This window comes from Macrosteles quadrilineatus, unplaced genomic scaffold (assembly GCF_028750875.1).
Source record: "Macrosteles quadrilineatus isolate MER2022 unplaced genomic scaffold, UCM_ALF_1.0 Scaffold_5__1_contigs__length_97177068, whole genome shotgun sequence".
In the NCBI taxonomy this organism is placed as follows: domain Eukaryota; kingdom Metazoa; phylum Arthropoda; class Insecta; order Hemiptera; family Cicadellidae; genus Macrosteles; species Macrosteles quadrilineatus.
This window is the reverse complement of record NW_026542598.1, coordinates 85,179,488-85,200,671: the sequence shown is the minus strand read 5'-3', so window position 1 is coordinate 85,200,671 and position 21,184 is coordinate 85,179,488. Positions and strand designations below refer to the sequence as shown.

Sequence of the window (21,184 nt, the reverse complement as noted above, 5' to 3'; positions counted from 1 at the left end):
TTTTTACAAACTCTAAAACTATAGTTACATTTTTCCCTAGTTGGTAATTATATTTTAAAGCCATCAATTGTTTATAAGGAAATATATAGCTGGGAAAATCAGTCAAGAATAAAAAAAAATTACCAATAGCATATTTTTTTGTAATCTCAATTTTATTGAATTTGCATACTTTGCCACTTTGCTATACTCTGACAAACATAAAAAAAAATCCAAACTAAAATTAAAAACTTAAAATTGTTAGAAATATTTTCGTCTCAACCAATTGTGATAGCGAACACACTGCTCAAACTATGACAAACATCTATTATTTAACTCTCATCAAAAATTTTATTTTTGTGATGGAAACCCCGGTATAACGGTTCTATTTATCTGCCTGATTTGGTCCGAACAAACTTTACTCTTTGCACAGTGGCTTCACAGGTTAGAGTCCATTTACTTTGTGCTTCGATTGGAACGGGAATTCTAATGTCAATCTCTGTGGAATTTGACCTTTTATTTACCTAAGCAAGTAAAAAAAACTGTTTGGAAATTTAATTATGAATATTTATATGATGTTTATGATTAATAATTCGATATTTCAGATACATATAATATATAGGCCTTAACACGAAAACGCTGTTGCTGAAAATTGAAACAAAAAATTACACAATTATCTGTACTAAGGAAAATAGTCTAAAAAAAATATTTTTTGGTATAACTGTGTGATTTTTTGGAAAATTTTAATCATCGATAAACTTAAAAAAAATACTTGACTTTTTTATTTTATGTTTTTAATTTTTACAGGGTAATAGCTAAATTAACCACATTTAAGATGGGTGAAACCACTTGAATACATATTTGGAATATTGAAAATGTATTTTAATATTACAAGCTAGTTACAAATTATTACTACACATCAATTGCATTACAACAAAACTAAATCCTTTACAATTTTTCCCAAAATACAAGTAACCTTTATCATCTAACTAGTTTGCTTTTTTGGGTCGGAAACAAATAGTTTGGTTTTGTTTCAACATTTTTTGGGACGTTTTGGTTGAAACTACATCGTTGATCAATGAAATTAATACACTACTTCAATCTTGTATTTGCAATACCTCTGTTGCTATTGATGAATAGCATTGTGTTCGTGTTGCAAACATCTATGACTGATTTTTAAATTCATTTCCCATGGGTAAAGTTTCAACGTTAAAATTAAAAGATATAAATTGGACATGCATTTGTAATCTTTTAGACTAATCATGAACAGAGTTTATCTTACCTATCTACCTTAACCCTAAAAAAGTCAAAAGTGCTGAAATAACCCAATTACATTCTCCTTCTGGACTGGTATGTTACATTAGGCTATTAATTTGAGTCAGAATATGCTAAATAAGGTTACGTTTCTATTAGTACAGTAGTTACTGAATACCAAAAGTGAAACAGTAAAATCTAAAAATTTATTAATATCAAAATTTAAATTTTTAGAGTAAAATCTCAATTAGGACGGTAAGATTTAGTTAGGACTAACCCATTGGGGTGTGATAGGTTAGGTTGATCACGTTATACGTAAAATTAGATAAGGTTAATTTCGTAAAGTTATTTTCTTTAGCTATACGTAGATATTCATCAAAATAAAGCTTCCAAAACCTACAAATATAACACTATTTACAACTTCAAATCAAGCGTTTAGCTGTGAAGACTCTTTCATGCGACGGTCAAACTATTCACACAATTAGTAGATAATGTCCTTGTCCAAGCCAGGATATCGTTTGTGCCATTTCCTCTTCTCTTCTTCATCCTCAAGTTTCTTCTCGTAGTAGTAGGAAGTGAGAGACCACGCGATCAGCCCGTAGATCAGACAGTTCCAGAAACCAACCTCTAAATATCCTCCTCTAGCTACTGTTACCAACTGTAGAAACAGAAAATACCCTGAGTTTGAATTTATATGTAAAAACATTAGTTTCGTCATCATTCAACTCCTACTATGTTTTTTTATATTCAATTATTAAAATGTTTTTTGTTACCTTCTCAAAATCAATTGTTTCATATTGCAATGGCACTCAATAATGGCAATACAGTTTCTGCACTAATTTCGTTGTACTCGTGTCCTAATAAATAATAGTATATATACTATATTATTTATTTGGATACTAAGAGATTATCATCAGCAAATGCCTAAAATGACTTTTCAACACGAGGTCAAGCATAAAACTAGCGAGGGTCCAAAATACATTTTCTGTCAGAGTAATGAACTATAGGCTATCTATGGTTGAAATGGAGTATTCTGCTCTTAAATATACTAAACGTAAATTTTTCACATTATTTACCCTATGAAATTAGTATCCAAATCTATGTCCTTCTTATTATCATCTTACATTCAAGTAGATGTTACTGTTATTTTAAAGCACTTTATGTATTACTCCATCAACATAGCTACATATTTGAGTACAGGGATTCTTTTTTTTTCATTTGTATAAAAAATTCGATAAATTAGTATATTTTAGTGGAATATACAATGTCAAATTATGGTAAATAGAAAAAGGATTATGTTATTTTCCCATTAAACCCCATAAAATAACGGGAAAATCGGATTTTCACAAAAATTGCCCGAACGATTTTGATAACAATTTTGTATGTTATAATCCTTTAAATTATAATCAAAATTGTACTAATCCCATTTCCGTATATTTACTCTCACCGCTTACACATGATAAAGGTTGTTGACAAACTTATGGGTGAAAGTATGTGTCAGAATGCTGATACCGTTTATTTTTGTTATTTGGGACTATTTTATATTTTATGAGCAGAACTATTTTTTCGATCAGTAAACCTTAATTTGATCTTTTCATTGTCATCAAGATTTTTGGTTAGGTTATGACAGTTTAATTTTATAATTATAAAATAAACTAATTGAATTAGAGGCATTAATAGTTTTATTTTATGAACAGAACTATTTTTTTATTGGTAAACCAATAAAAATTTCCATTATAGCCAAAGTGCGCTGGTGAACTACTGCATGTATATGTGATGTACTACTGCAGCGCTGGTGTTCACGGAGGAATTTTGAACTAAACTATGATGTCATCGATGCCTCATTAATACCTCCCGTGAGTGAGACCCCATAAAAATGATGTCCTCGAATCCAGCTGATTGCTCGTATTTTTGCCCCAAGGAGAAATGGGGCATCTTTAGCTAAGCAACGTATTAAACGCATTAATTTTAAACCGATATTTTTGCTGCAAGTATGATAAAGATGATTTTTGGCAATTTCTAAATTAATACTTACAAATGGAACGTTTTGTCCAGGCCTGTACTTCAATTGATGTGCGATCCTCATTTCTAGAACAAAGTGCAAATTTGATCCCAGAGTGATTGCTTTGGTTGGAATATCAGGAGTTTAATTAAAGTCAAATTAGTTCTGCAGATTGATTAGACAGACGGTGACCAGTGGGAAGCCTTAGTGGCAAAACAGGCAAACATCTAACTAATCCTTGTATGTTTTTGTCTCTTTAGAAATAACATTTACATTAAAATTTTAATTTGTAAATTTGCCAAGCATGCATGAAACTGAGTAAATAAAAACCCCCCTCCCCCACTGCCACATAAAACTAATGTAGATTGTGTTTATTATAGAAAGACTGTGCTTATTTTAACTCTTAGCTGTCAGTGCAAATAAATCAAGTTGTTTAAACAGTGCATTTAGTTTATATGTTTATATATTTTACTGTGTAACTATTTTGAAATCCAGACTCAAATTTATTATGTACAATTCAAAACCTTTGCTTATTACGTCTGTTAACCTTCAAAACCAAGGGTTCTGTCTGTAATGTCTTCTTCAGGGCAAATCTTAGTGATTTCTTTTCAAATTAATTTTGTTTGGGGAGCACAATGTTAAGTATAAATATAATAAACAATATGCTCTTTTTAGATTACATTTTTTAAGTGCATTAATATGTTTCCATTCAGAAATGTAATCTTTAATTCAGTTAAGAGCGCTCTAAACACGCTTCTAAACACGAATTCTCCTATCTAAGGATAATTAGTACATTTCCCTTGTACGTACCAGCCTATGTTTTAGGAGTGACCTGTAAGGTAGGATATCTCCTTTGAAGTTTTCTCACTTCCTGATGTCTTCCAAGCTTGCGGCGATAATAAAGGGCCGTTATCATCCAAGTTATCACACAAACTAGTAGAGATACGTTCTGTCCCACTGAAAGGTAGCTGCACTCGCTTATTGCAGCCAACTGAATGAAGAAAACACAGTAAATTATACTATATATATTTGTAATTATATGAACAAATGACACCAAGATTGTAATCAATGAAAAGCTGCACTAGCTTATTGCAGCCAACTAAATAAAGAACACACGGTATAATCTCAAAGCCTAGGTTGTACGTTTATAAAGAAAAACACTTAAGTTCTAACACTTGAAAGCACCTGCTTTTTCTTATACCAGCCAACTGTAGCAATCTGCTTAGAAAACAACCGGTAAGGTTATATAAACAATAAATATAAACATAAACATTACGGCAAACCTATGAGTTATGTTTGCAAGCTATCATGATTGATTGAAAGCTCATTTAACAGCTTTGTTCATAACATTGTGTATCGTAAAAAACAAACTCTGAAATCTTGTTATGGAACACACATTAGGATCATAGAATCGGCCAGACGATGAGGGATCAAGCAATATACACTGAGATTTGTTTCCAATGGTGGTCAACTGTATTGAGAACACTCAGTAGGATTGTGAGTGATCAAAGGGTTAAAGTCATGTTTGCAATCTATTTGGGCTAACTATATTGGGAACAGGCAGTAAAGCTGACCACGATCAAACGATGACCACCGGCAACTAGAATGGTGAACAGAGCAAAGTTTAACAAACTGCTTTACGAACTTTATACATAAAGTGTTCATGTAAAAACCTCTTGTATTTTACTTACGAAAGGGTAACGTATGAAACCTTTGATTGCATACGATCCATCAAACATATCTGAAAAAACATTTTCAATTAGTAAAAAAATATATTTTACTAAATAAAAAAAATAATGTTATTGGATTTTTTAGAAATCTATATTTTAAGACAGCAGATAAATAAATAAAGAGAAGATATATGGAGTTAAATTGTGTCATCAGAATTGTCAAACGACAATTCAATTCACCTGGAATGGATGCAATGGTGCAATAAAACCCAGAGATATAATTAACTGTTTAGTTATAAAAATCTTTCCCGTTATAGAAACTGGCAAGATGAGATACGGTTTGTGTGAGCAAAGAGTTCATTTTAGTTAATTTAATAAAATTGTGCTTTTATTTCGTTTGAAATGACTACATAACTACATATAATAATATAACTATAATATAACTACATTTAATTACTAATGAAAACGAAGTGTATGCATATTTTCTCATTTAATGTTGGTATTAGTACACATGTATCTTAAAGATATACACAAGGGATTTCATATCTTAAGAAATACCTCTAAAAACATTGGTCCTCTCTTATTTTTCAGTACCTAGCTGACTAACAGGTATAGCTTAACATTCCTAGACCATTTTTCTTATTACTATTATCATCATTGCATTTAATTTATTTCATGCTATACCCTAGGTACAGTTACCCAAACAGGATAGCATTACGTAAATTTCATTCAGTAATTAGGAACCACTATCCATCTTGAAGAACTAAATGTACATTACAAAAGTACAGCTCAAACATAAATTAAAATTTAACATTGACATAGAGTGCAAATACTACTTAGATAACTATTATTACTCCTAATTGTTTTACCTATCATCTTTGTTTCATCAATTGTACATTTAGAAACATGAAATTGAGTCACATAATAGTTAGTTTCGTACCATAAAGGATTTAAATCGATGTAGTCTGGGTTAATTCTTTCAAAAAAATAACATGGTTACAAATAATGCTCTCGATGCAAAGCAAAACATGGCTCTCTACACCAAGTAAACACCGTTTCAAATTGCTTGTGGAGATAACCCATAAATGCTCATTCAACGCAATCGTCCACAACAGTTGGTTTCAGACCCACAAATACACATGTACATTTAGATGACTCCTGTGTCAATACCCATTTAAACTTTTAAAAGGGGTGCCTATCCAGGTGTGAACACAGATTTCAAGTCCTCTTCCTACAGCATAGCTGCATGTTACCGTATACAAAATAATTATTTAATTTGTTTGTCTATGTTGTTACCAACAGTTGTTGTTGAAAATTAAGGCTTTAAACAACGCAATCGTATGGCGTTTCTCAAGACATTAACCATATGGTTCAGGCAAGAATGGGGTTTTTACCCCCTGGCAGTTAGAAATATTATTTCGCTTCATTTAAATATTTATATATTAATAGGCAAGCATGTTTCTTTGACACCTTTTTTTCAGCTCGTGTGCATCGGAAGGAAAATCCACTCATACTGTTAGAAAGGTATTTTCATTTCAATGCGCAGAACCCCTTTATAAAGTTAAATTTTGCTCAAAAATAAGCACAAAAATGAATTTGAAATTAAACAAATTAACATGGGTTGCCATGCTGGTGACGAAATAACAAAAAAATATAAACAGAAAATCAAAACAAAACAAATAGAAGAAAAAGGAATCAAATGTTTTATTTTCAGCGTGGGGTGAAAATTCAGAAGCCTGTGCCTTACATATTTTTTGTGGAGTTTTCGACCACTAGTGTTTATTAAACATTTGCAAATACTGTAGTGCATTGGATTGTTTAGTGTTTTTAACATAGTATATACAGTTGTTACAGGCTTATAGTACGTTGAGAAATAAAATTATATACACAAGGAACAAAATATGACTGTGATTGCATAACATGTGTTCCGGGATAATTTCCTTTTAACAGTGAGAACAGTTTCAAAAATGTATTTGGCAAAGATCGTAATGTTTTTACTTTTTAAAATTAAATTTTACACTTACATTATTATTTATTCCCATCATGGTTCTAAACTCAATTGTAAGGTTAAAATTCGAGGTATATATTTTTCTTTGTAGATACCCATATAAATCGATATACCGTATTAAAAGGGGCTATGCACAAGAGAATGGTGTATTATTTTCTATTTACTGATATTAGATAAGAGATCTTTTTCAATACAAATACCCCTGAATTAATTTTTGCACAAACATGATCAACTGCCAGGTGAGGTGATTATCAATAATACTTAAACCCAAAAATCTATTTCTTCAACTTAATTTCATCAGATTTTAAAATAATCAACAATTATATTTCTCCAGACTTAAGAGACTCCTAATATGATTCATAATAACTAATTTGACAAATAATAGATTACACTGTGGTTCAGAAGTGTGTATATTTTATGTAAGAAACAGATGTGTTCTTACCTTATTGTTACACGTCTCATGAACAGCTTTAAAATACAGCGATAATGTTCTGAGTTAGCGTTATCATCATAACTGCTGACCTTTGATAAAGAAACTGCTTTATGTTAACTGATACGGTTAGTTCAGTACAATACACCATCTTTAATGCTGACCATGTTATCTTTCAATAAACAGTCTGCCTCTTTAGTTATTCTTCACCTGTAAATTGATGTTTAACAGATAATTATAAAATTATTTTAAAAATGTATAAGCAACAGTCAAACTAAAAATAAGGAGAATTAAAACTTTGGGTTGGTTAGAATTTGATTAACAGTTAATTGGCAGAGGTTTGAAACTTTTTGAATATTTACCATTAAAATACATAGGCCAAAGAAAAAATGCATCCACAAATCAAGACAATGATTGTCAATAATCAATATTCATAATTTATTGCAATTCGTCATTTACAGGCATGCAATAGACATAGTAAGGTTTTACAGTCAAGATTTGTATGATACAACAAATTATTCAAATATAACAATATTGGCATGTAAAAGGAATTACCAGATGGGAAATAAATGTAAAAACTAAGGAATCTAATTTTCCAAATGGTACACAGAATGGATAAAAAACAATTAGTCCACTCACAGAAAAACAAAATGTTTTAGAAAAGTAAAATACTGTAAATTCAAATTTAGGTTTCTTATGGAAACAGATTTTACCCTTCCTCTTATATGTTTGTTTTCTGTTATAAAATTGCCTTTTTAAATATTCAAACAAAGCTTAAATTGTCTAAACAGTAAAGTAATTCTGTTTTCAGTAATATATTGTAACTTGTCACTAATGCTCATAAAAATTCAAAACTCAGAGACAAATATTTGTAGGGAAATGCGAACCGTGTAGAAAGATATGATTTATGACTCAAGAGGAAAGCAAGGGAGCTGGTTTGTGCCAATGTAACGAATATTGCATTTCAACGTTCCTAGAGTATTATTAATCAAATACTGTAACGTTTAAAAGTGGTGTTTTGTCATCATCTTCTATCACCATTTATAATATTAAACATGAAGTGATGAATTATATTTTAGTTCAATCTCAAATTAACGTATTAAATTATTGTATGTTTTCTGTACTTTATGTGTATTTTGTGAAAGGGCAATACCACTATGAATACTAGTATTTGTAACCACACATGCTATTCGTCTGAATATAATTAATAAACTTACAGTTCTTCTTCCTTAAACATGTTAAATGTGAAATGAATTGAAATGTAATTAAAATTTCTATATTTATCCAGGAAAAGTAAAATATGCATTATTTATTAAGAGTTTTAATGTCAAACACTTAAGATTATAAGATCGTGGGGTTTAAAGAGGCGATTATTTCAGTCCAAGACTAAAAAAATAATTTTACCTACGACCGTTTTTTAAAGTAGCCATTTCAGTCCAGTTCTTAGAATTGAAAAGTTTCACTTTACAGCTGTTTACTTTCATATCCGCATAGTTTCATTTCATATCCGCACAGTTTTCTCATATCCACACAGGTAACGGACCAATGAGGTTCAAGTATTGAGAGAAAAGAATGAAAATTGTAATGCTTCGAACGTCAACTAATCAGCTGATCAGCTGATCAGCTGATCAGTTGACCAATTTAATTGTTGATCCGACTTGTTCATGTTGATACTCGCGTATTCTTAATTAAGTTGGTGGAAGTCCAAAAATAAATTAAATATTTGCCGAATTGTACCTGATACAATATTATTTATGGTAAGAATGCTGCTAGCAGTGTAATATTTAACGAAGTTTAACAAACACGTAATTACAGGAAATCAGCTGGTTATACAACAAGTCGTTGCATCACTTTCAGTGGCAATGACAATACACGAAAACATAACCTCTCTAAAAAGTTATCAGTAGTGATTGTTAGTAATTAAATCCAGATTGATAGTAATTAAAAAACGGTCGTAGGTAAAGTAGTGTACGCAACTCGCGTTAATAGTCTTTACGACACTCGTAGAAGTTTTTAAGGCACTCGCCAAGGCTCGTGCCTTAAATTTTCTACTCGTGTCGTAAAGACTCACTTAACGCAATCGTTGCGTAAACTACTATATTTTTATCGTATACAAATTTATATTTTAATAATTGTCTACTATTGCAAAACTACACCATATATAAAGTAGTATACGGCCAGCTTTAACGACAGTAGTTTTTATACGTGTTGCGATGTAATTAATATCGGTGCATATACTTAAATAATTATTTAATGGACTTCTGTCCTCTAAACCATAGACCAAATCCTTCCAATCCAAAACGGTTATATTACATTATTTAGCCGACTAGCTGGCCCGACAGATGTCGTCCTGTCCTAATGTGGTTTTATGTCAATGCTCGTTCATTTTCAAGATGAGCTCGTTCGCATGGCTCAATCACGTCCTGGTTGAAGTTTGTTTGCTACGCTTACTCACCTTTAGATTGGAGCTCGTTCGCTGCGCTCACTAGCCTTCAGGTTAGTTTGTTCGCTACACTAACTCGCCTCCAGGTTGAAGTTCGTTCGCTACGCTCACTCACCTTTTAGTTGCAAATTAGCTGTTGTTATAAATTTAAAAAATAATAGTGCTGCACGCTGTTGGTAAACCTATTCACTCTGAACCAGCTGTTAAGATTCTTTAATTCCATTTAAATATGAGTTCTCATAAGGTTTACATGGGAAACTCCAGAGCCACTTGGGCGGAGCCCTTTTGACGGATCTGCACCAAACTTCACACAGATTATCCTTGAATAATGCTTAATAATGCCTGAAAATTTCATTACAATCTGTCTAGTGGTTTCGGAGTCCAAAAAGAACAAACAAAAATACATTGGATTATCCAAGATTTTGTTGCGAGAGAGATTGCCAGCCTCCTTAAACCTTGTATTTGTCCGTCCATATAGACTACAGACCTGTAGGTGGAACCTATTCAGCAAAACAAGAGATGAGCTTGTACAATACAAGGGTGGAATTGTACTGATAAAAAGTAGTGACAGTACCACCTGAGCCACCGACTCACAAAGTCAGGTCCACTTATGCAACTAAATAAAAGGATAAATAACCAGGCAATGAGAACCATAAATTTACAGATTGGGCATAATAACTACTCGAATTAATAATAAAGTTGTTGAATACTTTACCTACGACCGTGTTTTAAAGTAGCAGTTTCAGTTCGGTTCTTAGAATTGAAAAGTTTCACATAACAGCATTACTTTCATAACAGCATAGTTTACAGCATAGTAGTGTTTCCACTCATAGAAACACGGGTAACTGACCAATGAGGTTCAAGGATTTATAGGGAAGAAGTAAAATTGTAATGATTCGAACTTCTAATTATCAGCTGTTCAGGCCAATTTAATTGTTGAGTGGTGCAATTAGTGTTTGGTATAATGTTTCGTTGTATCACTGTCAGTGGCAATGAGAGGTTATAAACGAAATATAACCTCTCTTAGAAGTGATGAGTAGTGATTTTAGTAATATTAAAACACTATCGTATGTAAAGTAGTGTACACAACTTGCGCAAATAGTGTTAACGACACGAGTAGAAAATGCAAGGTACGAGTCTTCTACTATTATGCACAGCATTTTTTTGTCTGTGAAGATATTTTCCGAACTGAAATCATAGCTTCAAAGTGTTATTTATCTGCATTAAATTTGACATAAAACAGTTATTATCTGTCAATTTACAAGCTTTCCACAGCGTATTCAAGAGAGCAGCTGTTACAGCCATGAATTGAACAAAGTGATTAATGGTTTATAGCGATTCCGGTGTTCACTCATTCTACACATAAAGCAACAGGTTTTGTCAACAAAGTAACTGCATTATTCTATATCAATGCAGAGTAGTGGAATGTTTAATTTCAAGGGTTACGACTGATAATTTGATTAGTTTATGTTTTTTTTATTTTTGTTGTTTGAATACACTTAGGTAATACGAACTGAATTGAAAATTGTATACCATTTGAATATTATTTAAGATTAAATAGTTTTAATAGTAACCAAAAACAAAAAGGGATGGTATTTATTCTAACAATTCTTTGATCCTTGTACCAAGAAATAAAACAATAATAAAATATACCTCGAACTCATTTAAGCTCTCTGATTTATTATGGTGTTCATGTTATGTTTTATTTACGTTTAGATAATAATATTATGAATTAATTATTATAATGATGAGTAATCGTCATAGATTCGTATAAGTGAGTAAAAATAGTTTTTTTTTTATCTGTTAACGTGCAATAGTTATTTGTGTAACTAGTGGACGAAGAGGCACTTTGCTGCACACGAGAGACATGTTTAAAAGAACGAGACGTAGGCGAATGTAAAGTTTCTCGAGTGCAGCAAAGACAGTTTGCACTCGTGTTACACAGTATATTTTTCCTACAGTTACTATAAATCATATAAATAATTAGTCTTTCAAACACTGAACAACACGTTTTTAGGTTAGATCAATTCCAAACATTGAACGAAATGGGAAACAACTGCACCGGCTGATCGTAGTCGTAGTACCTATCTTTAAGTGTTGCCAACCTATTTCCAAGTGTACACGGATTACGTGCATAATAAAAGCACAGTGTTTTGTGTTGTTTGGTTGGAACACTGGTGTGCGACAAAGTAAAAACTGTGCGACAAAGTAAGTCAATACAGCAATTAGCAGCTTTCTGTCCTATAAACAGTGCAGTGTCAAGTCCACATTGTCGGCAACCTAACATGTTTCAAAAACATGCTAGACTAAACATGTTAACATGTTTCATGTTGTTGTGTTCATCAAGTAAACTTTTTATTGGTAAAAATATACAAACCTCACATGTTCACATATTAGGGTAGAACCTTCAGCAACAAAATATTTAGACTCAGCATTGTATAAAATTAATAAGTAAATTAAAGTCTCATTCTCAAGACAAAACTCAAAGGTAATCAAAAGTGTTCAGATTACATTTTATTGAATAAGAAGCTTTAGTTTGTTTCGCTAAGCCTGAAACAATGAGGGAATCAGAGCCCATTGTGAACTCTCAACCAATACAAGTCCAATACTTGTACTCATTGTACAGCCTTGTACCAACTGTTGTGTGTTTTATTTTATTTAAAATTAATTAAATGTTCATTTAAATGCCTACTAACATTATTCACACACGACAAAGATTTTAATAATATATACATACATATCAGCTTTGACCTACTACTTTTCCATTACTAGTCAGCAAATACCTCAATTTGACGTTCCGTCGTTTTTCATCTCGAATCCGACATATTGGACTCACCATATTGGATGCAATAGTTCATCTACATATTAAAATATGATACTGACATGATATACAAATATTTCATGCAATGATTGAAGTATATTTAACAAAGTAGTGTATTATTTATTTGTGAATTTTAAAGTTCACTAGTTCAAACTTGATCCTGACGTTTGGCCAATTAATATTTTCAGCCGAGGGGTAAAATCCCCCAAAATGCAGGTTTGATTTTTAGAGGGTTAATTTTACACCCAGTTGTGAAATATTTTGCTATCAATAAATAATGCAAAATAAGAACAGTTAGGATGAAATATGAACGAGACTAGGGGTTGAACTGTTTTCTTTAAAAAGTTTAAACAATTCTAATTATGCTTTAACACAACAATATTTATAGCAAACTATTATTGTTATGTTTATCTATACCAAAAATTATTTTTGAAAGCTATTACTCCCTTTCACAGACACATTTTTGCCTTGTATTGAACAATTATCATACAATAGTATAGTAAAATGTGGTCAATATTTTGAATTCAACGATAATTAATGGATACTATTGTAAAACACATATCTGTAATAAATAATCCACACACATCTGATACATTATTTAACATTACAGCCCATTGACCCGTCATATAATGGCCACAGTAATCCCCAAGTGGTATATCAGTCCGTGTGGTCTTTGAGCGGACAGGTCGCCACTTAGCGTAAGTGCAACAGTGGGAACTTAGCAAGCTGCACTTGGGTCAGAGGGTAGTAACTATTATTCAGACATATCTATAGAACATATTCAATCTTGGCCATTAATAAATTAGACAGTTGATGAACTGATAAACTTATTAACCTATACCATTTGCTAAATAACATTATCACATGCCTTTTACTTTATGGAAAATATGTATATTGAATTAATGTACTTAATTCCAGGGAGACCAAAAAGGTAAAGTATATAAAAAATATTAAAATTAGTTCCCTAAAGGCTTTTTAGATTGTGGTTATTTCTAAGGAAATTGTTAAAACTGACAACAGAAAATCTTGAAAATTAAATCTGTAAAAACAACAATTTCGTGCAAAATTGGATGTTTTTATTATAAGACGTCGTGCAAGGTTTAAAATTATGATAACAGGTTTTCAAGTAATTAATTTCAGAGCCCAAACAAGTCAGATTGGATAAAAATGATTACCTTTATATTTATGTTGATGTTTTTACTCCTTATTCATTTACGAAAACATTTTAATATCGTAATACACATATCTGTAATAGATATTCCACACATATCTGATACAGAACAAATATTTCGTTGTTTTCTTAAAATGTGTGATTTATATTATTTTTGTATGAATTTTTATTTCAAAAATTGTGTTTTACTATTTAACAAATTTCTATGATAAATAATAGTTTATTCAAATTATAAATTATATTTTTTGCAGAGTAGCCAAACTTGAGTGTAATAAAATTAACAACCATTTAAAACAAAGTGTTTTTTATAATCGAAAATGTGGAAAACTTTATGTAAGTTCTGGAAATGATGCCCCATGAATATTAGGGGTTTTTTTGGCAGCAACCCCCCTACTCAAACGAGATTACCTTTTGTGGTCCTGTCATATGTGATTTATGTTGGTTTCTCTTGTAGAATAGAGATTTATCTTAAGTACGTTCTTCTTTAAGTAAAACAGTTTACACGTGAGTATTACAAATATTGAAAGAACAACGTTTTCTGAATTATTTAAAATGTGTTAACTTATTTCTGGATATAGTTTTAATTTAGACATTGATATTTAAATTCTCAAAAATATACATTTGAAATCGACTACTTACATCATTTAAACAGTTTTATGGATTGTAGAGCGTAGGTTTTTTAAATTTTAATTTTATTGTATAATTTATCTAGAACAAGAATGAAATTCCACGTCATTTAAACAAGTGAATTACGTATATAAATTTCCAAACTATCGTTTCTGACTGTAAACTACAAAATATACCAAACACTAAAAGACCTATTTACACCAAACATTTTTTTGTAAACAGTTGTTATATATTTAGAACCAAAATCAATATTATCTGGACACATGATGTATTTGATGGAAAAATTCTGTTTCTATCTGTCAAAAATAAATTATTAAACATATAGATCATATCAAATTTGATGTACCAGATTTCATCGAAATCGGATTTTCTTTACGTACCCAAGTTATTGTGTGAACGACAGAAACATATATCTATATAAATAAAATTACAGTTTTGTCTGTACATTATATATAATAGTATATGATACTCACATTATTTTAACGGAATGTGTTTTTGGCGTCTGGGGTCATTACAACGAAAAAGTAAATCGGGTTCGGGTCCAGGTCTTTTATGAAACCTACAGTAATAGCATATTTCTTATAAAGGAAATTCGCTTGAACAATGCCCATTTTCAGATCCAAATCCCATCTTATAGCCATTTTTAACATAATACGAATAAATTAAAGATCCCAATGTTGGAAGTCCTGTAAATTAACTCCTGGTTTTCAAATTGTGTTACAAAATTTAATGTTTACGATAGTAACAACTACGGAACGATTACGATTCTCATCATTCGACTAAATTGGCTGTTAAATAGAAACCTAATTTTCCTAGACGTGGTTGGCATTTAACTCATCTCGGCTAGGATGTACGCAAATAGTTACCGTAGAAAACATGTTAAATATATTACATGTTAATCTTTTTAGTGACATCAGGTAACAGTTTCATGAGGCAAAATTTTACTATTTCAATACACATACTGTACATTCAATTTGTTGAATGTTGATGAAAATTTTCAAATGAATATAGGCCTATTTAAAATAGTTTCCTTTAATGAAAATGAACAAAAAAATATAAAAAATAATTAAAATAAAGAAAACAGTTTAAAATAATATATCTAGTAATCATCGAAATGTTTTTTTTATTTATATAATAAGAAGTTAGTACAAAATTTGTGTACAACCAGTTGAAATCTTTTTGGTGGTGGGAAAGTAAACAAAACATATAAATAAAGTAAAAATTAACCAATATTATTAATAAATATTTAATTCATCATTAGAATGTTTTGGAAGAATTACTATGAACTTTTGAACTGAATAATTTGGACTTATGAATATGTATTGTAATTTTTAACTTCTTCAACAACAGATAACCTGCTTTATCAATAGTATATTTTTGTTGTGTAATGACACCATCTATTCTATATACTTTATAGGACTGTATTTTCCTCTAACATTTGTCTAACATTCTAACAGTTGCCAACTCAAACTATTTGCCTGAGGCTAAAACGTACGTCAGATTAGTTTAGTAACCCTTTTTATGAATATGCACTCCCTTATTATTTATTTATTGACGTAAACAATATGAGCAAAAAACCTACGTTGAAAAAAATTTATAAATATTTTCAAAAAGGTCCATGTTGGTGGTACGTTATCATTGAATAATGACATGTCGAAAATAAGCAATAACTAAATGCAGAAACTGTGACAGATATTCTGTTCAATATATTCTGATTGTGAAGGGTGTATTTTGTCCCCAGACGCGTCTGTCCCATGTGTAATATATCGCGATTGTTCAATGCACTGCAAAACGAAAGTGTAGAACTGCACTATGAATAATAAAGGACAATTTATATAATTAAGAGAGAGCCAATCAGTCGCTAACAATGTTCATCTATTGATTAAGCAGTAATTAAATATCGACTAATGTTGTCATTACTTTAATCCATTATTCAATTGGTATAATTACTTGCTGTTATTATTATGTTTTAATATGCAATTATATTCAATGCACAGCTGTGATTTAAAACTAAAATTAGCTTAAACCATATTAAGACTACCGTGATTTGTATAACTATATTTATGTATGCCTACATGCAGTAATAATACTGTACAATCAAGTTAAAAATTAGGTACACGATTTTTAAGTAAAAAGTTTATAATAAATGCACATGATTTTACCATAGAAATAAAATTTTTATACTAGAATAAAAAAGGAGGAAATTTAAAAGTAGTTTGTTAACCACGTTAACTTCTTTTATATTCTTCTTTAGGATAAAACAGGTTTAATACGTCTTTCATCAACATGCTAAAATATTCTAAAATAGGCTAAAAAAGCACAAAACATGAATTTAAAATTTTAAAAAATAACATGGACCTTATGGGTTGCCATGTTGGTGATGAAATAACAACAAAATGTAAACAGAAAATCAAAATAAATTGATTAAATTCCAATTACATGCTTTATTTACAGCATGGGTTGAAAATAGAGAAGTCTGTACATTACATATTTTTGGTCGAGATTTCGACCACTGGAAGACCTCTAGTATAAAATAAATACATCGCTCAAATACTGTATAATTAATTAATAAATTTATTCCCTGGAAAGCCGAGTGGTTTTAGAGTGCACCTTCAAATCTAAATTTGTTGATATGATTTCTAGTAAGAACGTTTCTAGAACCAATAACTATTTGACAGTTGACTATCCATTAATGGTGTTGTCTAACAAAAGGTTGTCTAACAAAATCAGGGTTTGGACCGTTCCCTAACAAAATTGAAAACCCAGTAGTTTAGAAACACAAGTAAGACAAATTAGTAACATTAACACCTTTTAACAATATATTCGCACTATAAGTGCGAAGTAGACGCAGGTATGCCAGCTTCAGCCTAGCGGAATAACAATTCCAGCATTAGCATTTGTTATTCGTCGAGTAATTTATGCAGGTCTCGTAGTAGGATGTAGATTAATCCATTCAGTCGAGCGGCTTCCACCGTTCCAATGAATATCACCGGTTGCATTGAAGATTTTAAATAAAAATATATATATATTTATTTTGTTGCCGTTTTAGAAATGAAATTTAATTTTTTTTATTTGTACTCATGAAAACATATGTACGTTGTGTTTGTATCTGTTTAATGATGGATGGTCTTTAATTTTTAAATACAACGAAATATAATTTTTTTTATTTGTGCGATGCTTTCTATTTAGGGTGGCCCATAAGAGAAATTGAATAACAAATAGATTAAATCACTATTTTCAATTGTATAAATTGGACGAATAAAGCTAAGCTATGACAAAGGTTGTCTCATGTTGCCTTATTTAAAACTAAAAATCTTAATTATCTATTTGTCATTCCATCTTTTTAATGGCGTCGTTTGATATGATAGTGCACATCTAAAAAGTGTGTTTGAGATTTTTTTCATAAAATCTGGAAATTTTGTAATGTTAATCATGAAAATGTAAGTGGTCACCATATCGAAATTTGTAATCAGACCATATTAATTTTTTCTAACATAGGACTCTTCTACATTTAAATACTTAACAAGTTTTATAAGAATCGGTTGTAACAGTTAAAAGATAAAAATCTGTGTGTGAAAAATAACAATATATCCTGAAAAATTTGTAATTTTGGAAAAAGACTCTTTCTTGATTTTATTTTTGTTTCCAACCATTGGCCTCCCAGAGATTGGATGTTTACTTACGGGACACACTGTATAAGGGGATTTTCAATAAACTAAATTATCGTAAGGAGACTTTTTAGGGAGATATGCCATACATTGAAAGGTATCGCTAGAATTACCTATTATTTTTTTAATGATTAGTAACCAACAGATTTAGGTAAACTGAGCTACGTCTTTGCTGAAACCAAACATTTTTGTTTTTTCACTTAGTACATCCCCCGCTCTTGAAGCTAGATGGGCTGAGCTCTCCTCAAAAAGTAAGAAAAAATTGGTACATTAAAACATCGAATATTAGCACTGCTACATAAAAAATCGTTTACTTTTCAACAGTTTTGTCGTTATAAGATAGTTTTATGGTTCAAAGAGTGTATGCTGCATTATAATGATTATTATAAATTGAAAAAACGTTTTTAAAAACATTGCGTTTGCTAAGTAGTCACTGGAAACTGCTAATTAATAATAGTGTAAAATGGTCTTAAGAAAACAAAATTCACCAACAATAGTTTAATCAAAAGGAAACATTTAGAAACTGATAGTAAATTTTTTACAATAGGAGCTCTTTTCCCAATGATCAACGATTTATTGATCGTTGTATTTGTCACAGTGTTGCGGTGTACCGTAACGTGGAGGGGGTATTTTCTAATGATGGGAGGGGTACTTACAGCGAGCAAGTTGCGGAATAATGTGATAATTACAACTCGTCGATAGCTACCTCACCCCTCGCATCAATCACTGGTTGTGGGGTGGTAAATATTGTGACAATAAAACATGTTCTGATTCTTTGTTGACATTTGTATACTTTGATCACGGTTTTCTATGTCAATAACTCCCTCGCTTATCCGTACCAAGAAATTAACGAATCAAAGATAATCAAATGGATTTCAAGTAAAGTTGAATTACATTAAACAATTTAAAATATTTAGGTGTATTTTTCAGAGGGAGGGAAATTAATAAACTACTACATAAAGAACGTTATGACCATTCAGTAATATATTTTGGGTCAGATATTGGCAGGAAGAATTTTACAAACTTATCATACAATAAGGTGATGTGACTGGCTGGCTGGATAGCTGAGTGGTTATAGTGCTCGCCTAATAATCAAAAGGGTTCAATCCTGAGAAAAGTCAGTAGCTTTTTGATGGTTCGAAACTGGGCCCAGCTGTTCCTGATCATTGGGCTTTAAATAAATGATCCTGACTAATGAAACCACTGATCAGTCAGTAACAAAGTTACACAGATCATCTCACACCATTCTACACTCATCCTTCACTCATATTTGGGTTAAAATACGCACCTAGGTGGCATCCCCATCTCAATGATTGATAATTGATAATTGACTTAACGGTTAACGGAATCACTGTTAAGTGAGAGTGGCAAGCAATAGTTTTTTGATGGAGAGTTCGAGATTCAATTTTTTTGTCTAATCGTTATCAACTGGCGACTGGGACTGATTTGGAACCTGAGCAAACAAACTGGAAGCAATCAAGTGTGGTCATCAACCACAAGCAAACATTCGCAGCTACAAACATTGCCACATTGCCACGGATAATGCTATTGCCACATTGCCACAGATAGTAGACCAGCACAAGAAACCCAGAAAGTTGTATTTTTCGTTCAGAACGGAACCTTCGTTTGTGTAAATAGATTCTGACTTAAGCAAATGTAATGATAGTAGACCAGACATTATAATAATAAGAGTACATTATAATATGTTTGCAATAGGTAATTCATAATTATGTATAAGGTTTGAATGGTTGAATAGCTTTATTTTGAAAGTGTGAATGGTGTGGAGATTTTTGTTAATTTTGAAAATTGTTTTAAAGAAGACCGTACTCTTAAAACAATTTTCCCTCAAATCCCCTTTTTCAAAAACGCTTCTATTGCCTTTACACATAAATTATCGACCGATAAAACCATGCCGATAATTTTTAATACATTTATTATTTCCGTATTGACAAACCAAGAAAGTAAGCATTTACTCAGTAATGTAATGTATTACAATTAAATTGAAATAAAATTATGGGACTTTCTTTGGCATTTTGAGTACTTAAATTATACTATATTTACTTTTAGAATTATATCGAAGTATCGTCAGATCATAAATGGTTAATAACTTTAATCTAATGATTATTTCCAATGTTTAACCAGTGTTTACTCTGGGGAACAGTGTAATATTTCGAATTATGAATGTTACTAATCTGTCATAGAATATTTGAGCGTAAAACCAATCATTAACACTATGATTTAATTCGACAGTTTGCTGGTGTTAGGAGCTATAAAAGTAATTCGATCTGAAAGAAGATTGGCTCTTAAAGCGGTCTTTGGTTTTGAACGTGGTCTAATTTCCAATGGTGTGGTGACAAAATTTAAACAAGCTTATGTGGATCTAGTAGGCTATAATTTAACCTCAAATATAAGTTGAGTGAAGGAAGTAAAATAAGTTTATATGTTAGAAGCATACACATCTTCCATACAGAGTTAGTTCCTTTAATATTACAGTACTTAATTATCTAATTTATTCAATTTTCTTCACAGTTAAAGCTTTTAAAGAGTAACCAAGCAATTGACTTATCCCAATGGTTTAAGATCCATATCTTATCTTAATATATTATTTCAAGATGTAGTTAACTGTTTTAGTTTACTTTTTATGAATTTCTGTTTATCAAATTTGGCATTCTTTCCAATTTGCTCTGACTTTTTACAGAAATAATTAATCAGAAATATTTTTTAAAATAATTGAGCTCTTTTTTACTATTATTCACTTCGAACTGTATGAGTTTTATTACCATTTATAAATTCGTACAGTATTTTTGCAAACAAATATTTGTGATAAAGCAAATATCAAAACAATAAGAAGGTATTTATTTGGATTCGTTTGAACCCCATCTGTAATCTGACTGATTTATTGGTTCAACAAAAAACATTGCTTTTGATCAATGTTTCTAACTTTGTTTTTGGTGTTTAGTCAACAAAAAACATTCATTCTATGTTTCATATTGGACTCTTCCTTTATGCAATATGTAAATAATTTGGTTCAATTTGTGTGTTTTGTTTTGTTTTATTTGTATTAGGTTTGATAGGATTGTTATTTTAAATGAAATTGAAAATAAAGTTTTATTA

General features: G+C 30.8%; 1 long non-coding RNA gene across 1 annotated transcript; it reads right to left on the bottom strand.

Moving 5' to 3' along the window:
• Positions 1-1,597: 1,597 nt before the first annotated feature.
• On the bottom strand, positions 1,598-7,396 carry LOC128994215 (uncharacterized). Its single transcript, XR_008490882.1, has 5 exons — positions 7,353-7,396; positions 4,924-4,973; positions 4,043-4,223; positions 3,266-3,318; positions 1,598-1,888 (listed from the first exon to the last, which is right to left on the bottom strand). It is a non-coding gene; the product is annotated as an uncharacterized LOC128994215 (long non-coding RNA).
• Positions 7,397-21,184: the final 13,788 nt, after the last annotated feature.